This window comes from Equus caballus, chromosome 15 (genome assembly GCF_041296265.1).
Source record: "Equus caballus isolate H_3958 breed thoroughbred chromosome 15, TB-T2T, whole genome shotgun sequence".
Taxonomy (NCBI): Eukaryota; Metazoa; Chordata; class Mammalia; order Perissodactyla; family Equidae; genus Equus; species Equus caballus.
Window position 1 is genome coordinate 57,847,915 of NC_091698.1, and position 21,810 is coordinate 57,869,724.

A 21,810-nucleotide genomic window follows, 5' to 3' on the forward strand; every position below is an offset into this window, starting at 1 on the left:
CATTCTTACGTATGCTAAACTCTAAAGACACTAGTTTATTTGCAATGTCCAACCAGGCTACTCCTTCTCAAGTCTTCAGACACACAGCCCTCTCTGCTGTGAAACCCTCTCCTCACCTCCGAGACCCGCTCATTATTGTCTGCTGAATTCTACTCATTCTTCAGGGCTGACATACAGACAACCCGCTGGGAAGCCTCCGCCAACCATTTCTGAAAAATTAGTCCCTCTTACCATAGCACTTACCTACTCCCCCGCTTCTATTCTATTCTCTTCACCCAGCCTTTCTAGATAGCCAAGTATGTGCCAGTGTCCTGGACTAAGGTACAAAGACAAACAAAATACAGTTGTATTCTGGAAGGATTTGTACTCTAGTCAGAAAAAGATGAAAATAATTTTATATTACATTATTACTATATCAAATGCTGTAACATGAAGTGCTCTGGGAAGATGAACTTTCTTTTTCTTTTCTGCTAGGTTGGAGCAGGTCGTCAGGAAAAGCAGCAGAGGAGGAACACCATTTCAGTAGGATCCTGAACGATGACTAGAGACTCACTCGGTGAATGAGAAAGGGCAGGACACGCCCAGGACACGCCCGGGAGGAAGCAGCAAGAGGACAGGCTTGGAGATGGCAAGTGCCTGGCATCTTTGGGGAGGAGTGAGCAGTTCAGGATAGCTGAGCTCTGGTGGAGGGCAGCTCCAGAGGAGACAGAAAAGGCAGGTGACGGCAGGTTCTGAAGGGCCAAGAGTTACTTAATAGGCAACAGTAGTCAGAGGTTTGCAACCAGGAAGTGACACCATCAGATGAGGGTTTTAGAAAAAAATAGCTCTGGGAGCAACCAGCAGGATGAGATGAAGGAAGAGGAGAGCTATTGCAGCATTTGCCCAAATTATACAGAAATTAAGCTTTTAATGTTTTTTTTTGTATTCTGTTTTGTTTGATTTCTTGATTTGGTAGAATTCTCAAGAGCCATGATAGTGTTTCTGTGTACATAATAGTCACTCAACGTTTGTTAAATGAAGCGAGTGAATGAATGAATACATATATCTCATGGGGAAATTTTTTAATTTGAGAAAAATCTAATCCAGGAGTCAAGTTTCCTAAAACTGTGATGTCAGGATTATGTTGAAAGAATTTATCTTGCCTCATTGTGGAATCAGGTGTTCCACATAACTAGTTTTCCAAATAGCTTAAGTGTTCATGTCCTGACACCAAAAAATCCATCTTTTAATTTCAAGGTAATTCTTTGAAGACACGTTGCTTTTTTACTTCCTTAAGTTGAAGCCATAGAACTTAATTTTTTCTTGGAAGACACAAGCTCATGGATACCCACTGCAGCACAAGGAGGTGGCATGGTAAAACAGAATGACATCATGACGTAGGAGTCAGACAGACCATGGGAAAATTCTGGAACTGCCACTTACTAGCTGTGATGGTTTTGTCAATTTACATCTCAGCTTGAATTTGCTCATCTATAGAATGGGAATATTGATGCCTAAATCATGGAATGAAGTTAGATGATTATGGAAAAGCACCTGACACATAGTAGGTGCTCCAGAGACTATATTTACCAAGAGAAATGCAGTTATGAATTTTTCAGGTTTATATTTTCCCAAAATATCAGACTACCAGCTATCATTTCTGATGTCATTTGTCTGCATCTAACAAATCCTCCTTTTCTCAATTCTCCTTCTAATAAGCTAATTCTAATTTTCTTTAATTATTACCCGATAATATATGCCCCTTAATAAGCATAGATAAAGCAACAAGTGTCTGAATGAAGGAAGGCCTAGGAAGATCACCGTTTGGGTGAAAAGGTTATGTGAAAGCCAACAGGAGTGCTCAGAAGCCCAGCTTGTTTACTTCCCAATCCCAAATTGTGTCCTAAATGTTAACAACACCAAGACTGTCTTCCTCCAAATACCTAAGATGTGATTACGTAGAAAGTAGAAAAGACACAAAGCTAGACTATTTGGAGTAAATATCTGTTGATAAAGGTATAAAGCATTGAGGCCAAAAACAAATTCACTAACAATTTAAAATGAAAACTAAAATTTGAGGGAAAGAAAAATGATATGAGAAACTAGAAGGAAGAACAAATCCCCGTAGACTATGATAAAATACTTCAGTCACTGCATAGGTAAAGGAAAAATCAAGTTTATTGGAAGTAATTTAGTGACTACTTATGGAATTACAATAAAGGTCACAAAAATCCCAGAATTTGTAAGGCAAATGTAAATATAAATATAAATCAATTACTGGCTTATTATTTCATTAAATTGAAGATGGAAAGGACCAATTCTTGAGTCACAGTGTTTGCCTCCTGGGGTCCTAAATAGCTTTCTCTGTCAAATTAAAATAAAAAAGATAAATAAACATGAGAAATTAAGAATGTCGAAGTGTATGAAGGGAAAAGGAAAGAAGGGGGAAAATAATGTTTCACAATTATTATCCAGGCTAAGAGAAACAAAATTACTTGATCATAAATTCAAGATAATCTGGTTTTCTTTATGAGTTCCCATTTTATTAATGAAAGGAAGGTAACACCTTATTGTACCCGGGTGAATTAAAATGCCTATTTGAAGAAGCAATCCTCCATAGGGGTCTTTAATAGAATCTGTGAATGGTTCTAGAGCCAGATAATTTAGCTGTAAAAAGGCAATATTAATATTAACCTCTCCATGTGCACAGACCTACCTTGAGGGGCATAGGGACAGTGAAATGTTAACAGAATGAACCAGACACATCATTTCTTTTCTTAAAAAATCTGAACTATTTCAGGGGCAAAAATTGGATAAACCTCTTCTACAAAATTGCTTGCAACGTGCACTGTTAATTCTTTATGCCTCTTGCTTCTAACAACACTGGCCAGCAATTCAGCACTCTCAGTGCTGCTCATATTATTTTCTGACTTTGTATTCAGAGCATATGACTTGCAAGAAGTCTAATAGCCAAGCATTTAATTGAAATAAACGGAATAGAAAACGAACTTCCAAATGCAGAACAGTCTCAACAGGAGCCATGACAACACATTTCCAAATTAGAGGCAGGCGCTCAGTAGGGTCCCTGAAGTCTATGACTTAATACAATAAAAACAGGTAATTCGAAGAAAGAGGCAAATGTACTTTAATTGAGCAACTGGTCAGTTGGTGAGAAATATAGACATAACAAATGGCTCATCTCTTTGTCCCAGACATGCAGTTAGTTTTTAATGGAAATCCCAATATATTGCACTCTCGCTCTTTATAACTCCCATCACCAATACCATATCTGCCCTCATCACCACCTTCCAGACTACTGCAAACCTCCTAGCATCGCTGTACCCAAACTCTTTCAATGCATCCTAGGTAGCCCAGTAGGATTTTTCTTCCTGGTGCCCCACGTTGTCTGTGGCACACCCCCAGTCAAACACCTTCAACTGCCCACCATTAGTTACTGAACTCCTAGTTGAACTTCTGTTAGCTGCCATAAATGACCTTTCACCATAAGGACTCAATCTACATTTCCAGCCTTCTAACTCATTAATCCTGAAAGATGGATTTCTCTAAATTCTATGATTTGCTATTACCCAATGTCTCCATGCCCTTCATACTCCAGTTACATTTTCCCAACATCTAGATTTTCTCTTTTATCCCCATCTCCACATATTAAAATCCTATTAGTTCTTCAAGTCCTAATTCAAATGCCACACTTCCATGATGCTTCCCCCTAATTATTCCACAAAGAAGTAGGCTTTCCTAACCCTCATAGGTTTTTTCGATACTTATCAACTTTCACTTCATACTACAATTACTTATAAATATATATTATTTCCTTCCCTCCCACTCCACTAAGACAAGGTCTTAGAAGAAGCGGTTTAGCTTAGTTGGTAAAGAACAGGCTTTTCAATCCAACAAAGCAAAGTGTGATACCAAGCTCCTTTACCATCTAGCTATACAAACTTAAGCAAGAAATCAGCTTTCTTAAACTGTTTGCTCAACTGGAAAATGCTTGATAATTATGCCTGCCTTAATTCATGCTATAAGGATGAATAACATTGTATGTAGTGATAGCACAATGCCAGGCATATACTAATTTCTCAATAAATGATAGCTATCATTACTATGAAAGTGGACAGTACTTATTATCAATCTTTGTGTTTGACAGAGCACATAATAATTAGCATACCTTGCATATACTAGGTATTCAACAAATGTGTATTGAATGAAAGAATTAATGAATGAGAATGCGGGGGAGGAAGGAATTTTTCTCTACCTTTTCTAGGTTCTTCTGGCTGATCTAAGAACTAAATTGACATGAGACAGATTAATAGGAGAAAATCAAATTTAATTGCATAGGTAGAGGAACCCCACATTCATGAGAGGGTCAGAGACCCCATATACGTGAGAGGTTCATAGACAGAAAGGTAAAATGAAGTATATATGCCATCTTGAGCTAAGGAATGGGATAGGGGCCTGAGGCTTCAGACGGGAGGAGAGTAATTCATGTGACGATAAGAAGAGCAGATGCTCACTAATTAGAGGTTTGCCCTGCCATACAGATAGGTCATAAAAAGTTATTTCTTATAATAACTCTTATTATGGGCAAGACTCCCAATTTATATTCTTTAAGAGAGAGGTAAAAGTTTTTCTGGAACCTGCAGGGTCTTGATTGCCTTTAGCTCAAAATATTCCACATGCCAAAGTGGCACATCTTGGGGAGGACTGTTCTGAGCCCCTTCAAGTGAAAGACTCAAAGATTGTTTCTGATCCCACTGAATGCTCTCAAAAGTTAGCAGATGGTGAGAAGCCTGACTAGAGGTGCAATGTGGTCACCACATTCCTTTCCTTTGAAAACACCATTACTACGACCATCGTTAACCTTGGGGAACTAGAAGAGAAATGAGAAACTACAAAATCCAATCCAATGGAGTAAAGTTGAGGTCCTGAATAATCCAGAAGAACAATCCATCCCAAAACATTTAAATTTGATGTTGCAATGTGGTTTTGATATTTGTATTTAATTTGGGAATAATTTATTATTTTAGAATTCACAAGCCATCTAATTTAATTGTTACAAATGACTCTCTGCTTACAACTATTTCCTCTTCCTTTCTCCCCAAGAGAAATAGCATTCTCCCCCTATAAATGGAAGCAAGCCACCTGCTTATTAGGAGTTATTTTTGGCTGTGGATATTATACTTGGATGTATATATTTTACAACTTCTCAATATTGAAGGGAAGGTAATTGTAGCAGATTGCATTTTCCAGAAGTGACCACAGCAATTTGAAGTCTTACATTCTCTTTCAGAATCTTCTCACTCCCCATGAAAAGGTGGAGTCTATTTCCCCTTCCCTTGAACTTGTTAGGCTTATCACTGCTCACATGAATAGAGTGGATGGACGTGATGGTACATGAGTGCCCAACTCAAAACGATACAGCTTAGCTTCTGCCCAGGTCTCTCTCAACATGTTATGAGCAAGCCCAGAGCACATGGAGAGGTCACATGGAGGTCTTCTGGTCAATAGCCACAGATGAGTTTCAGCCTACAGTGAGCATCAACTGCCAGAAATCTAAGTGAGCAAACTTCCAATGATTCTCAGCTCCCAGCTTTCAAGTCTTCCAGCTACGGCCGCAGACATTGTGGATGGAGACAAGCTGTCCCCACCATGACCAGATTGAATTTCTGACCCACGGAATCAATAAGCCTAATAAATAATTGTTTTATGCCAGTGAATTTGGGATGATTTGTTATGCAGCCATAGTAACCGGAATGATAATTAGGTATCTTGTTGTTTTTTAAGTGTCCAGCTGGATTGTAGGTTTCATGAGTAGGGGAAAAATGAAAAGAAACAACAGATGACTTTGCACAAGTTATTTTAAACCCTTAGCATGATTGATTCGCATATCAAAAATGTGGCAGGTCCATCCTGGGATAATTAAAAGTTAGAATTTTTAATAGTAACAACTGGAGACAGGAATGAGGTTTTGCTCTACTATTTACCAGGAAGCGAGAAAGAGACAAATGGACAACAGTAACCAATCCAGTTAACTAGCAACATGCAGAGTTAATCCACTATCTGGAATAATTTAGCAACTGTCTGAAAAAGTCTGTTTTTGCCTATCTGAGAGTTTTGAAATAAAGCTACATAACTATTAGGGCTTTTCCCACTTTTCTTGTTTCATTGTCTAGCATGAAGCCTCATTTTATTATTGCACATGAGAAATCTTGACTCTTAGCTAAAATCTGAGAATAATAGTGGTACATGCCCATTATAAAAACTGCATACACATCTGGAAGGAACATTAATGTCTTGTCTTTTCCTAGTTTCTATTTTTTGGTCCATAAAATATTATACCCATTACATGGATCAGACAAGTGACGGCCAGGGGAATTCAGTATCTTACCAGTTTATACAGCTACTAGGAGCAGAAAACCAAAATTCAAGCCCACTTTCTTTTATTCCAAGTTCTTTCTCTAATGATCCTACCTCTCAATAGAAGAATGAATGATAGTTATACTATATAAACAAGAATTTCAACTTTCTTACTTTCTAATAAAAAACCAAATAAAATTGGTCAATATGAACCATTTCCTCTTTTCAAGGTATATGGACTGTTACTTCCATCCCACAAATTTGCAGCCAGGAAGGCAAAGGGAGGCTGCTGTGGCTTTACAAAAAGGCTGAGAGACGTTAACCCTCCCAGCTTCCCATTCCCAGAGGAAAACCGAGGGAGGAGGTACCATCTCTATACAGTTTGTAGGATTGTTTTTTTTTTTTTTGGTTTTGCTTTTTGCTTTTTTCCATCTCTCTACCTGTATCAGTCTTGTCGGTCTACCTTGTTGCCTTGATTAGTTAAACCAGAATCTTCTATTTAGGCTCTGATATATCTAATACTTCATCTGGTTTCTTGCATTCAAAAAAGAAAGAAGAGAAGAGAAAAGAAAGTCATCTGTAGCGTCTTGTTTTCCCAAGTCTTCATGAAATTCATTAAGCCCCACTGACGCTTTCATTTACTTTTAGACAATATTTCTCCTTGCCTGGGAAGGGAAATACTTGCTGGCTTACTACAGGTTGAATATATACATAAAACCTGTAAATCACAAAGGGTCTAAATGCTTTCTACAGTTTTTCAACGCTCTAGACTTGAATAGAAAGAAAGCTTTAATGGAAAGAGGAAAAAGAAACCACCATTTCAAGTAAATTAAAAGCAACCTCCAGGCAAAGGACTATACCTGGAAAATAACTTTCCTTCTAGTATGAAATTTAGAATAGAGGAACAGAAGGAGCCCATTTCTAAAAGCAGCAGCTTCCAATCCATTCATTTACCACTCACTAAAATTCAAAAGTCAGTTCATTGTCGAATCTAGTCATTACGCCATAATATCGGGCTCTAACAAATTGAGATTTCTTTTATATATTTGTTCTCTATGCTGGATAAAAATAGCAGTAGGTGAAAAAGCCATTCAGAAACTTAGAAGTAGACAGAATTGCTCAGGAACATAAGCTTAGATTCTGATGATGCAAATGTATTTCAAGAAACTTCATTTCCGCGCAAGACCTATTTAACAATTCCTTAACAATTGAGCAATTACTGAAGTCCCGATACTCTTTGGATGCTCACCAAGTGAGTGAAAGTTGATTAAGCTGAAATTTGTGGCAGGTCTCCTGGTATGAAGAGAAGAGGGCCTGATGCCCTTGTTAATTAGACAATCCTCTGTGGAATGGAACAATATGGTGCCAAAGCTGTGCACTAAGTTCATGACTCTATCATTAACCCGCTGCACGCTCCTCGGCCCTACATAATACACAGGGAGGCTGAACCAGAGCTCTCTGCTCCTGAATCCCCCTCACCTTGCCGTCCAGCCTGAAGGTCCATTTCAAAACCTCAAAAGCCCACAAGGCTCTTTTGGGGCCGTGGGTGGGGTCTTGGGCAGGGTTGGAGCTAACCACTAACCATACAGCTGTGGTCTCTAAATGGCTCACCCTGCAACAGCCTCACGCAGATTTTGGCAGGAACATATTCACAATTCCCCACTGTGTGTGCAAAGCACACTGAAGCAGTAGGAGACATTCTTCCTGCTTCTTTAGACAAGGTCAAAGTAGCTTGAAAATGCTCAGATGGGAGTTTGGAATGTGTCGTGAAAACCTTTTCTTACTAGTCAGATAACCTGTCAGTGACAATAACAACACACACATTGTTTGCCAGCTGATTAAGTCACTTCCTGGAAGGCATTGACCAGATTTTCTTTTCCTCTTAACCAAATAAATGAGTGAAGTGGTTTAAACACATTTGACCAGCAAATAATAAGATTGTGCAATACTTTTGGTTAAAGTATTCCACTCTCTAAATTTAGCAGCTTTGCTTTTATTCTCAGAGGAAAGAGACATTTGAGGGGAGGAGGGGAGCCTCCAAGGAGATACTTTAAGAAAAAAAATTCCTGAGTAAATTTTCCCTGAAGTCTTGGGCTAAAAGAATCTTCCTGTGGGAGAAAGGATCCAATGGAGGGGTTCCCCTGATCACAGCTTCCCATTATGATCACAGGGACTCGGGCACAAAGTTCTCCAAGGGAGGCCTCCACTTACTGCTGGGGGGAGAGGGCAACAGAAAGTGTGCAGACTTTTGCTTCTCTAAGGAGGGGAACACATATTGGACTTCTTTGGGTGGCAAGATAGTTTTATTATGAAAATGACCTTTCCATAAAGCTGTTGGAGTGAATTAATATCAACTCAGTCAAAAATAACATGAGATTTACTCAATACTGCTTTGCTAATAACGCTAGCGATAATAGCAGTAGTATCATTCTCAGTATCCAGATGAGGAACTGAGGAAGTAAAAGATCATTGCCTTACGAGAGTTACACAGCTCAGCGGCTGGTATAGAAACCTATTACCCTTGGTTCCTGACTCAGTCTTCTCTCATAGATAATTTGGCATATTGTCTATTTCCAGACACTTCTCTGTCTTTGTTTTTTAATAACACCTCCAGCAATCAGAAAAGAGACTCACTGTAATGTTAGCAAGGTCATCAAAACTCGGTAGGAGAAAGGGTTGAAGTAAACAGTAAAGCAGTGGTCAGTAGATTCTGTCTGAATCCCGTTTATCTGCATCCCTGATTAGCATATACTATAGAGAATTGTGGGCGGTTGGCTGTACTAGTTCTTCATTGATTTGATCTAATTTGACTAACAAAGATTGCGTGTTCCAAGGGTCTGATAGCTCAATAAAATAGGAATATATCATCCACCTTATCTCATTCTATTTTTGATAAGCAATTCAGGTATTAAAAATAAAAAAGCAGCAAGCCCCCAGCTGGAGATTATGAGTGAACATTATTCATGTGGAAGCCAAGAGAAATACAAAAACAAAAACCACAAAGATTTCATCTCTGTTTGTTCTGCGCATGGACCTAGGTGACAGAGGGCAAGTTGTCCAACCTCTCCTCCATGCTCCATCTTCACCTAACAAATGCTGCCCTGCTCAGGGTGCTACTCAAATGCTACTTCCTCCCCAGAATTACCCCTGATCATCCTGGATAGAAGAGGCCAGTTCCTCACCTTTCAGTTCTGAAGCAGGAATTGTATTACCATTCCTGAATCATTCATTTCTCTGTATCTTACATGGGATTTATGTGTATATGTGTATGTGTTTTGTCACCCAAAGTGGAAAAAAACAGACAACATGGATCGTGGAGTAGGGCACTCCAGACCTTAGGGCTGTACCTTTGCATGTCCTTAAGCAGGTTGCCTAACCTCTCCATGACTCAGTTTCCTCACTTGAATAATGAGGGTATTACTCATCTCCAGTGTGTATAAAGATTCAGCAAGGTATAAATGCACGAAGCGCTAAGCAGGGCACTGACATAGAGGAGACTGTCAGCGAGTATTGGTTTCTCTCCCTTTCTCCTAACAAGATTATAAACTCCCAGACTGGGATCACATCTTACATGTCAGCACAGACTTGAAAGAGGCAGTCATTTCAAATATTTGTGGAATTCATATTTTGAATAATAATGAGAGAAGTATAAAGAGGTAAAAGACTAAAATAACAAGTACAACAGAAAGAAAACTGATATTTGGACATATGACAATCTTGTTTATTTCAGGAAATATGAGGAAATGATTCCTCGTGGCTGCTGGAGAAGAGGGAAATGATAGTTCCATGTGGATGGGGATTATAGTGCAAGCATTTGACATGGAGGCTGACAAGAGAGAGAACGGCAGGAGAATCATGCCTGGAGAAAGAATGGGTGAGGTGGCAATGAATGCTAGTGTTTGAAAGTGAGAAAAAGTTAAAATATTCCATCTCTATTCTGTTTCCTTTGAGGAAGAGACTGTAATTTGTTATAAAAATTTTTAAACAGCATTATGTAAGAAAAAATCATAGGAAAAATTTTTAATGACTTATCACCTTCATGATCACGTGATATCTTCCAAACTAAAAATGCAAATTCGACCCCAAAATTTGGCTAGGGGAGATCTCAAATCACTGAGAATTAAAATATACTAATCATACTATATTTTCCTTAGCAGATTAGTGGTTACTAATTAAGAGTTATTTCGAGCTCAAAGGGAAAACAAATATAAAACTTGAAAGATGCATCCCCGGGTAATCTTTTACAAATTTGGAAAAAGGAAGAAGAGCCAAAGAACCTGGATACTCTTAAGCTCATGAAATGTATCAGTGACAAAGCCAAATAAAAACTATCACCTTCTATCTGGACTCCACCTTAGAAATGTGCTATTGAATCATTTCAGTATTTTACTGAACTCTTCCATTATGACACCCTCCATAGATTAGGCCCCCTCCTCCCCACCTCCCTTGTTTTCTAAAAAAATCACACTGGTAAGCACCCACTCAACTCACTCCTAAGCATCCCGCATGTTAATTTCTCAACAACACAAATTTAATTTGTCTCAGCATTATTCTCCTGTGGTGCGTACCCCTCCATATAAACAAAATGGGGATTCGTTGCCATGACAACAGAGTGTGACTTTGATCAGCTTCAATGATCATTGGCAGTCACATGCCTTTGATAGATACCAAATTGTGAGTAAGGTTTGATTATCCAATTTTTCAATCTCTGATTATACAAGAGGCTACTCCCATTTGCCAGAGGAGTTGGGAAAGAAAAGAGAAACAAAACAAAAAACTGTAAGATAGCTGTACTTTTGAGACAACGGCATAAAGTGCTTGGTGGAATGTAAAATCAATGAGGTAGTGAGTACCTGAGAATGACTTTCCTTCCCCTTCTGTACAATTCCGTGCATGGGCTCTACCCACCCACCAGGAAGGAGAGGCTGTTTCCCTTCCCCTTTCATGGCAGATGCAGGTGATATTTAAGGTTGCGTGTGCAGGTGTTTTGGGGGTTGATTTGTGTGGGAAGAGGAGAGGTGGTAGCCTGTAGCTTGACAGAAGAGGAGGAAAAAAAAATCTGAACAATGTGTTGAAAAAGACTACAGTCTGAGCTGCACAGGACCAGCTGTTTTTGCTAATTAGAATAACAAAAATAGCACATGCTAAAATGTTTTTCTTTTTTTTCTCAAAAGCAATGAATGCTCTAGGAACTATAAGGAATGAGCTTTAAAATCCATTTAAATGGAGGAACATTTCAGGAACCATATGGGGAAGGAACTGAAAGGGAGGAGAGTAGGGAAATAACATTTGATTTTCGGCTGAATTTTTTTGAAAGATGAAAAATCGGGGCTATTTTTCCTTTTTTCTTAACATTTAATAGGAAATGTTTTCATCATATCTTGATTTCACAAAACTGCTGCTGCTTCTGTATTTTACAGGAACGAGGTATGTGAGCATCAAGCCCACTCCAAACCAAGGGAGGGCAGGCGCTGCGAAGAGCTGCATATGCTCTATCATGCATATTGCATGTCTCATCTCCTTTCTCACGTTTTCTCTGAAGCAGTAAAGAGTAATTCAAAAACTTTGAATATAGGAATAACATTTGTGACAACAACAACATTCTGGACATCTGCACTGTTAGAGTACTTATAATAAAGTCACATGGCCATGGGGAAATTTCACAGAATTACAATCTCAGTAATTTGCCAAGGTGTATAACTAGTTTGTTTTCAGCTGTTCTTCTCATGAATAATTATCAAGCAGGAATATCCTAAAGCTAGCACAAGCTGTCACTTAACCAAAATATTCAATATTTAACATCGAATTTAGAATTTCATAAATGAAAATAATACTGTAAAAGCAAAATAATATACAGTGTGTATATTTGCATGCCTAAATGCACACAGCTACATGTTAAAATTCAGATTCCAAAGCATCTTTATCAAAGGAGAGCATGTCTTGAAAGTTGAGGAGGAATAGAAGAGATCTAAGCACAAGGAAATCTCAGCCATTTTCAAGTACAGCTTGGTCTTCAGTCCTTTAAGGACTGCCTCTCAAGGCAAAGTGGGAAATGAAAACCAGCCTCTGCATATTGATGGTAGCTGATTACAATTGTGTTAGAATCTTTATTGGAGTTTTTAAATGTTTGAAAACAAATACTATATAATGGGTAGCATAGTATATAGGTTATGTTTTTAAATTAATACAAGTGCATCACTAAACATTTTAGCATTAATTTCTGGAGTGAATATCACAGTTCAACCTTAAGTACCTTCTAAAAAATTTACTCCTATAGAGAAAGTGACAAGAATGTCATTTCTTGTAATACACATCACCAAGTTATTAAACCCGATTTTGCATACATATTATATATATACATTATATATATATATATAATTTCTAGTACCTCTCTAAAAATTATTTGACTAAAGCAAATGGAGATTTCTTTCTCCATTCCAGAAACCTATAAATGTATCGTGAGTTTATAAAATGGGTACTTTAAGCCATTCGAGCAATTCTAGTGTATATTAAGGATTTTTGTTCTACTGTTTACTTTCCCATTAGTAGAAAACTTCTCAGTAATACAGCTTAAGAATGTTTTTTCACTTGAGTAAAAGATAAATGATATTGGGGAAGAAATTCAAACATGAGAAGCAAATCTATATAACTGAATTGTGGGTAATAGGTAGAAATTCCTTTGGGGGATAAATAATATTTTCACTTGGATAACACCATTTGGTTCTCTGAATAGAATATTGGTTTCCCCAAAACTTTAGGGAAATAATTCTATTTTGTCTGTCTTGTGATTTATTTTAATCACACCTATATGAGATTGATAAAAGAAATGTATTCATTGGAACTAGGACTTATTACAAGTAGAACAAAGGTACAAAATGGCTTCCATCTTAACTTGTAAATTATCAAAAGTTTTCAGATAGTTACATGACTTTTCTTGAGCCTGAAAGTACATAATCCTAGTGAAAAGAGTACTTGGAAATCAAAAATAAGATTAGTGACCCAACTAGGTCTATCAGGGATTCCTCAAGATTTATGCCAATTCCAATTTATGCTTTAGTTTTCCCATCACTAGAAATGTGACTGTTAGGCACAATAAGAAAGATATTAATACTATTGCCAAAACAATGTGCTAAAATAAGTGGATTTATTTGATCACAACCCAAACACATGAGTGATAACCTTAAAGCAGGTAAAAGGTGGAGTTGCAAATGTTGAAAACAGAAATGGTTTATTTTTACATATCAATTACTTTAACCACTGTATCACACATGTTCCTGTACATGATTGGCAGATCAGAAGAACCAGTCTTCAAACTGGTTCAAACTTCTTCCTCGTTCTCTATTTCTCCACTGTACACTTATAAACCTGCCATTTCCTCTCCATCCCTGCTGCTGCTATTCAAATTCATTCTCCCATCTTTACTTGCCTGGCTGATTTTAATTGTTCCAACCTCAGTCTTCCTACCATCCATCTTTCCCCATTCCAATCCACCATCCTCACAAATGGGGGCCCCATAAACCTCTTCAGTTTAATCACCTGCACCCTATCATCACTCCTGATCTCATACTACACTCTCTTATGTCACCATGCTTTACCTTCTGCTTAGGATGCCCTGACCTCTCTACCCAGCCTCTGAATATCTATTTATACCCCGAGATTCACTTCGCTGTATTGTCTTTCCAATTTTCCAAGGAGAAAAGTAGTTTTGACTCTAGTGTACCATAGACGTTTCAACCTAACTCTGTCATAGTCCTAATCATAATACTTTGGAGCAAAAGCCATTTCTATTCTACTAAGTCTTGGGTATATTTTTAAAAATACACATAGTAGGTGTTGAATTTAATTGATCCCTAAGAAAACTGGTCTTGCTGGAAGAAATAAAAGTACTCCCAACAAATGTACTCATGTATAACCATTTAATGTAGATAAGAGAAGACTTCTGGTATATAATGGCATTTGGCCACCATCCCCTGGCACTGCCTCTCCCAATTGTCAATAACATACATACGAAATGGAAAACTCTAACATAGAGAATTAAGACTGACAGGAAACCCAGTGCCAGAAATCTGGGAAAAATTTAGAGTGATTATAAGGCTGATGCTTCAAGAGTGAGAAAACAGTCGGTAGCCTATCCAAGCATCACCTCGTAAAACAGAAAAGTCTACCTCCTTCAAAAAGCATAGAGTTTTTTATTTTTTCTGTTCAAAACGAGTGCTGATTTTCAGGCAGGCAGAATATTATACTCCCTTCCTGTCCACTCATATTTCTTAGCTATTCAGATAGAAAAACTCTCAGAAAATAATAGTTGAGAAAGAGAGACGTGAGAAGATAATTACAGCCCATTGCATCCTGGGAGATATTGTACCCACAAATGAAGTGTGGAAGGAAGAACTGGAAGAGTCCTGCTCTCAATGAATCCTAAAGGTAATAGTTTCAATTAATTCCATTATTCTGGGTGGGTAGTGCGGGTAGTGGAAGATTCCACCTCAGCAGAGCAGGACCACACCCTGTCAATGGCCACTGGTCACTGCAAATCAGGAAGGAAAATGGACACATTAAGCTCTCCAACAGTATGTAGAGAAAGGTGCAAGGAGCAAAAATGAAAAACAATGACCCGGGAAAAAAGTTCTCATTTGAGTAAATGTAAGAGAAATAAAACAACAAGTGACCTGAGGTTAAATGTGGTAAAACAAGCAAAGAAAATATCGTTCAGAAGTTTTAGATATTTCTCACTCTTATAGAAACCATGAAAACATTTTAGAAAATTGTTTGCCCTCTTCAATATACCATAAAAAGAAAGAATAATCTGAGATAAAAGAAGAATAGATTGGGATGAAAAGTCTACTAAAACTTGAATTAAAAGTAAAAATCTCCTGAATAGGAGAGTTGAGATATACAACCTAGAGATGAGTCCTGAAATAATTAAACATAAGTGTTAGCCCTAAATAGCTCTTGCAAATATATTTTCAAATCTGAATGCAGATGTCAAAAATAATTCCTATGAAAGAATAGATCTGAAGTAAAAATAATTTAATAATATCAATCAAGGTCAAACACCCCTTTGGAAATGAACCAGTCAGGAGTGGGGATGGATAAGGAACTATAAAAGCATTCCTTGTGGATAAACAGAAGATATTATTTTTTTCTTGACTTTAATATTCAGAAAAATAGAAGTTGGATATTTTGGAAAATAAGTAGAAAAAGTATCAAGATGTCTCCTTGCCTAGTCACTGGAGAAGACAAACGTCTAGTCCATTAAAACAACAGCAACCAAAACGAAGGTAACAAAAAAATAGAGAAATGCAAAAATTGAAGGAAATGAAAGAGAACATAAAAAGGAAGATAAGCATAACAAAAGAGATAAGACCAAATTTATCAGTTTTGAAAAAACTGGAAATAGCTGGAAAACTATCGGATTGAGTCAAAAGACACACTCTGTGTGCTGATACTATGATATCCCTAATTTGGAAGTGAATGTAAATGTTAAAAATAAAAGAGTGAGTAGAGATTTCTCAAGCAAATACAAATTAAATCAAAGTAGAGGTGACAATGTTAATTTTGGACAATGGAGGTTTTAAGGTAGGAAGCATAAAATGGGATAAAAGAAATTTGTTTTATATTGATAAAAGTTATGATAATGAAAATATAGCAGCCATGAATCTTTACACGTCAAATAATACAACATTCAAGAACATTAAGGTAAAACTGGCAGGCAAATATGAAATGAAAAACAGACAGAAATAAAGTTGTTTTGATAGATTTCAATACCTCTTGGACAGATCATGAATAATTTGAAAACATGGAGAATTGGACTATTATCATTAAAACAATGGCGACATGGAGAATTGAATTAGTATAGTTAATAACAAGATATGTATTGAGCTGCCTACTCTAAAAGAGAGTTTATTTGTCTTTGAAGAATCCATGTATAATATATTTAAAAATTGATTCGATACTAACTCATGAGGGAAAGCTGAATAAATTATCAGAAGCAGAAATAATACAGATCAAATAATCCAATTACATATCCTGCAACTGCAAATATTTTAATCAACCTTAAAAGACTCCCCAATCACTTGAAAACATTTGTATCAGAGTATGTGTGTATATACATACTCACGCACATGCACACATACACACATACACACAAATACTCGCACACACACATATTCTAAAATATACATTAATGTCACTATATTTCATGATGTCTAGGATTTGCTTTAAAATACTACAGGAAAAAAAAGTTGGGGGCACAGGTGAAATGAGTAAGGCAAAATGTTGATAATTCTTGAAACTTGGTGAAAGGTACATAGGGGTTGATTAAACTATATATTGGATATGTGTGAAATCCCACATAATATAAATACTTTAAAAAGTACCACAAATCATAATTTATGGGTTGCTTAAAAAGCTGAAAACTGGAGGCAAATTCATAATCCTAAATGCTATCAACAGAAAAATTAAGAAAATCAGAAAGAAGAAAATATTAAAGATAAAAAGTAGAAATGAGTAAAAATGTTTAAAAAGTGAAAAATCTACTAAAATTAATAAGTAATTATAAGAGCTAGTTTTTGTAAAAATTATTACAGTAAATATTCAACACGTTCAATCAAGAAAGAAGATACAAGTACCCCAAACTTAAGTAAGTAATGATAATAATGGGGAAAAGAATTTAACATTAAAAAAAAAGAAACTACAAAAGCATTAATGATTAATTAATAAAGAAAACATAATCTAGAGAAATATCTATATGATATTTAGCATTTTTCATGGTAGATTAGTACTGTCTAAGCATTAAAACAATGGAAGGAATTAAAAAGTAAAAAATTTGATGGATATATTTTATGGTAACATTTACACCTATACATGAAAATGAACAAAAACAAAATTAAAATTCAGATGACAAACATGAGGGCCTGAATTAGGATAGTGATAATAAGGATGCAGAGGAAAAAGATTCAAGAAACACATTAAAATAGATAAAAATGGGGGAAACAATTGATTATTATTTGAAGATGGGATGATAATGATGTCACACCTAAGAGAGAGAACATAGGGGTATAGAGGGTAGACGACAAGTTCAAATTCAGACTTGTTGATTTCAAGGTTCATCTAAACATCCAGTTGGTAGGCCACTGGATTTATAATTCTGAAGCTCAGGAAGAATTTTGGAGCCAGTGAGACAGTATGGGGAGTCATTAGCACACAGCTGATAGCTGTAAGCAGGAACGTCAGTAAAAGCATCCAGGAAGAGAGGGTAGAACAAGAAGAGAAGAGGGTGGAAGTTTTAAAACTGGAGAAAACGATTTTTTAATGTCAGAACTGTAGAAGTGAAGTCCATGAAGGGAACCAAGAACGAGAGCTGGAAGAAGAACAAGGAGAAAAGAGTATTGTAGAAGTCAAAGGAATTGATGAGCAAACGGCAATCAGGAAGCCGACTGGGAGGAGACTGACATCTGATGGTCACAAGTTTTGGGGCATCAATTAGTGTCAGATACAATACATCTGGAATTGCTGCCCAGCAGACATTTACTCCAGTCCCGGTCTAGGGCCAGAGATGAATGAGAGCCTTGTACTAGCCAATGGAATCAGAATCTTGAGACAACCAGAAGTCCTGTTGTTTTGGATTACCAAAAGTTTACTGTGGAGACGCAGTGACTTCATCCTGCCCTAGTACAACTTTCTGGGTTTGTTTCTTATTTTCTGATCTGGCTGAGAGTTGGCTAAACAAGGCATGAGGCTCATCTATGACAAAATAATATGATGGGCTGCAAGTTGCACAGGTGTCCAATGAAATCACAATGCCATCTACCGACAATGGTAGAACAGAGGGATCATCACTTACACCCAAGGGACTGTATTCTCTCCAGTCAGATCCCTATTTTCCTTGACCCAAGTAACTTTCAAAAGAGAGTAGTTCTCTGCATAAAGTTAGGGCCAGTCAAAAGACTACGAATTACAGTGAATATTTCAAGGTATTGTCCAGCAATGGGCAGGAGTTGACACAATAAAATAGGGTCTGCCTGGCAGTTAGAAATAAGGACCATGCCAAATAAATTAATTAATGAGTTTCAAGCTCACTGCTTAATGAGGTGGAGAGGCATTTCAACAAACTCCAAAAGCTGAAATTCAGGCATAAAATGAAGTTTGAAAAGCTTATAGTGTATAGTCATGCTCAATACAATGCATATGGTAGTGGTCACTTTAACAATCACCTTCCTATGACAACGACTACTCTTCTTGTGCCATCTATGTAGTATAATAATAATAATTAGAGCAATTAGCCATAATAGGCAAGATATATTGAGAATTGACGATGTCCCAGGTACTAGTCCAACTGGTAAGATAAGGAGCCAGAATTCAAACCAGTTATCTGGCTCCGGAGCCAACCTGTTCAGCCCCGAGGTCCTACTGCCTCCCACCCGCTTCTGCACTGGAGAGGATGAGGCTTTGACTTCAGAGAAACTGCTTCAATCTGGTCTTTGCCACATACAAACTGCAAGGCCCTGGGCAATTTCCAAATCCTCGGAGGCTTTGCATATTATCACTCACTGAAGATAACACCTACCAGCAAGTGGTAGTAAGAACTGGATGAGACTATCTAGGTAAAGCACTAAAGAGAGAGAGAGGAAATCGTCCACAAACGGTAACCAGGAGACGTTGAGGAGGAGGAGGAAGTGGAAGGGGAAGAAGAGGAGGAAGAGGAAGTGGAAGAGGAGGATAATCTTTTCATTGGGGTTATATTAGTTTTCTACTGCTGTTGGGACAAATTACCACAAACTTAGTGGTTTAAAGCAACAAAAAGTTATTACCTTACAATTCTGTATGTCTGAAGTCTAATGCAGGTCTCTCTGGGCTAAAATCAAGGTGCCCGGAGGGCTACATCCCTTTCCGGAGAGCTTCTAGGGGACAATCTGTTTTCAGGCCTTTCCAGCTTCTAAAGGCTGCCTATATCTCTTGATTTGAGGCCCCCTTCTGTTGGCAAAGCCGGCAGTGGTGAAGTGAGTTCTTCTCATATTGTTATCACTCCAATTTCCTCTTCTATTTCCCTCTTCCACTTTTAAGGATCCCTGTAATTCAATTGGGCCCACCCAGATAATCCAGAATAATCTCCCTATTTTCAGATCGACTGACTCACAACCTTAATTCCATCTTCTACCTTAATTCCCTTTTGCCATATAACCTAATACATTCACAGGTTCTGGGAATTGGAACATGAACATATTTGCGGGGGTGGCATTATTCTGCCTAACATAAGGACATTTTCCAGAAAAATATTCTTTAACTTCTTGAGGACTATACAGAGTCATACTGAGTTAACTGACCTCCTATTAACACCGTCTGTAAAGCGTATAAAGGATGGGGTAGTCTACCACCACATTAATGGGCAACCACTACTAGGCTTTATTTGTTTGTTGTTCAAATAAATCTGCGCATGGAAGATGACAGTCGTCCTACAGAGTGGTGCTGTTGAAAAAGTGAACTGTTGAAAAGGGGGTATGAATTTTTCCATTGCCTAGTTCTGGCCTATATGATAAGAAAGGGAAAGGACCCAAATAAAAACATTTTATGGGGCCAGCCAGGTGGCACAGCAGTTAAATTCACACGTTCCACTTTGGCAGCCCGGGTTCACTGGTACAGATCTTGGGTGCGGACTTACACACCACTCATCAAGCCAGGCTGTAGCAGGTGTCCTACATGTACAATAGAGGAAGATGGGCACAGATGTTAGCTCAGGGCCAATCTTCCTCAGGAAAAAGAGGAAGATTGGTGGCAAATGTTAGCTCAGGGCTAATCTTCAAAAGAAAGAAAGAAAAAAATTTATTCTGTGATACTTGCAAATCAAAGTACATCTGAGAATGGAAGATTATCTGTTCAATTAAAGGTCATCCACACACATATATTTCATTTTAAGTTACTTTCACAGAAACACATTTTTCTGTATAATCTTCCATAATGCTAGTTCATTCATATCACTTTCTTAATCAAAAGTCACCCATGGTTTTCCATTATATACAGAAAAGAGCTAAACATTCTTAGTTCATCCTTTAATGTCCCCAACAGTCTTGCCCTTATATAAGGCCACGACGCATTTCTAAGCAAATTTCTAATCACTATGTCCCAGAGAGAAATAGCCCTGGGCCACACCATTTCTGCCTAGAATGCCTCCCCTATCGCCACCTAATTATCTGAATTCTTCTTTATCCTCAAAACTCCATTTAAATATAATTCTACCTGAGATGCTTTTCCTGATAAATACACTCACCCAGTGCTCCCTTGCTCCTCTAAAATTTCAGTAACAAGAAATGCCAGTACCCTCCTTTGTCATTCATCATGGACAAATGTCTATGGACCCAATCTTGGTGAGTGCTCACTTTCAAAATATTTGAAATGATTGCCTGACTGATCTGTTCAATTTTGGAATTTGGAATATCCCACAATATTGTCTCTGCAAAGTTTTCTAAACCAACTCTGATGTTTGAGGTTTTTCCCAACACATACTCTGAAAGTGTATTTCTAAAAAGTATTATGCAATTTCATAGACCCAAATGAACATTTAAAATGGGATAAATTACAATAAAATAGTGTGGTACTTTCCTGCCACCAGATCGCAGGGATACTATTATCCTAATAAATAAAAATGGATATGATAAACTGTTTTCAATTATGCACTATTTGGAACTATATTAAGTATTCTAATAAGAGGAGAAAATGGCAATATAAAAATGCTTATGGAGAAATGCAACAGAATAAACATTTAATGAAAGGTTCAGAGGGGAGAAATGTATTCTATTCTTCTGAGAAACAAAGCTTCTTGATACGAGAGACCGATTCCACTGCAGAATGGGGAGGTAGAAGGAGTGCAGGAAAAAGAAAGTCAACCACTGAGGAGGCGGAGGATCCTGGACAAGTCAGACAACATCGCCAGCCTCAGTTTACACACTTATAGAACAGAGAACACTGGCCTACCGGGTTTCCAAGACTGACTCATCTACCGAAATTCTAGGACAATTTGACGTAAGGAACCACCATCTAGGTAAATGCCATAGTTCACAATTCATTTCGAATAATCTTTGTCTTTTTAACAAAACATCGTTCTAATATACATAAATGTTATTCAGAGTTAAAACATTATCTTTAAGCTCATTAAAATTAAATGATAATAAAAATTTACTTTCTACCTAAAGGAAGAAAATATAGCAATCGTTCTTAAAGATGTAAGACAATCTTAATTTTAAAATATATGTTATGAGTTTATTTTATCATATTAAACATCACTGAAATGCTCTGTTTTAATTTCTATGCAACAATTGTATACTGCTGAATAGACCCTTGCTTTCATAAAACAACACACTTCCACATAATTTTCCCCATGCGATCTTTCTATTTGTGAGATAGTTACTGAATTAAAACACTTGATTATGAGCATGAGCATTTTAGCTGCTTTTTCTATTT

At 37.3% G+C, this 21,810-nt stretch overlaps 2 long non-coding RNA genes across 5 annotated transcripts in view; one reads left to right on the forward strand and one right to left on the reverse strand.

Annotated features, from left to right (window-relative positions):
* LOC111768098 (uncharacterized) overlaps positions 1–21,810 on the reverse strand; it is a 592,572-nt gene that overhangs the window by 328,593 nt on the left and 242,169 nt on the right. The window lies entirely within an intron of this gene.
* LOC111768099 (uncharacterized) lies at positions 17–12,012 on the forward strand. Its single transcript, XR_011426440.1, has 4 exons — positions 17–321; positions 475–628; positions 10,085–10,228; positions 11,775–12,012. It is a non-coding gene; the product is annotated as an uncharacterized lncRNA (long non-coding RNA).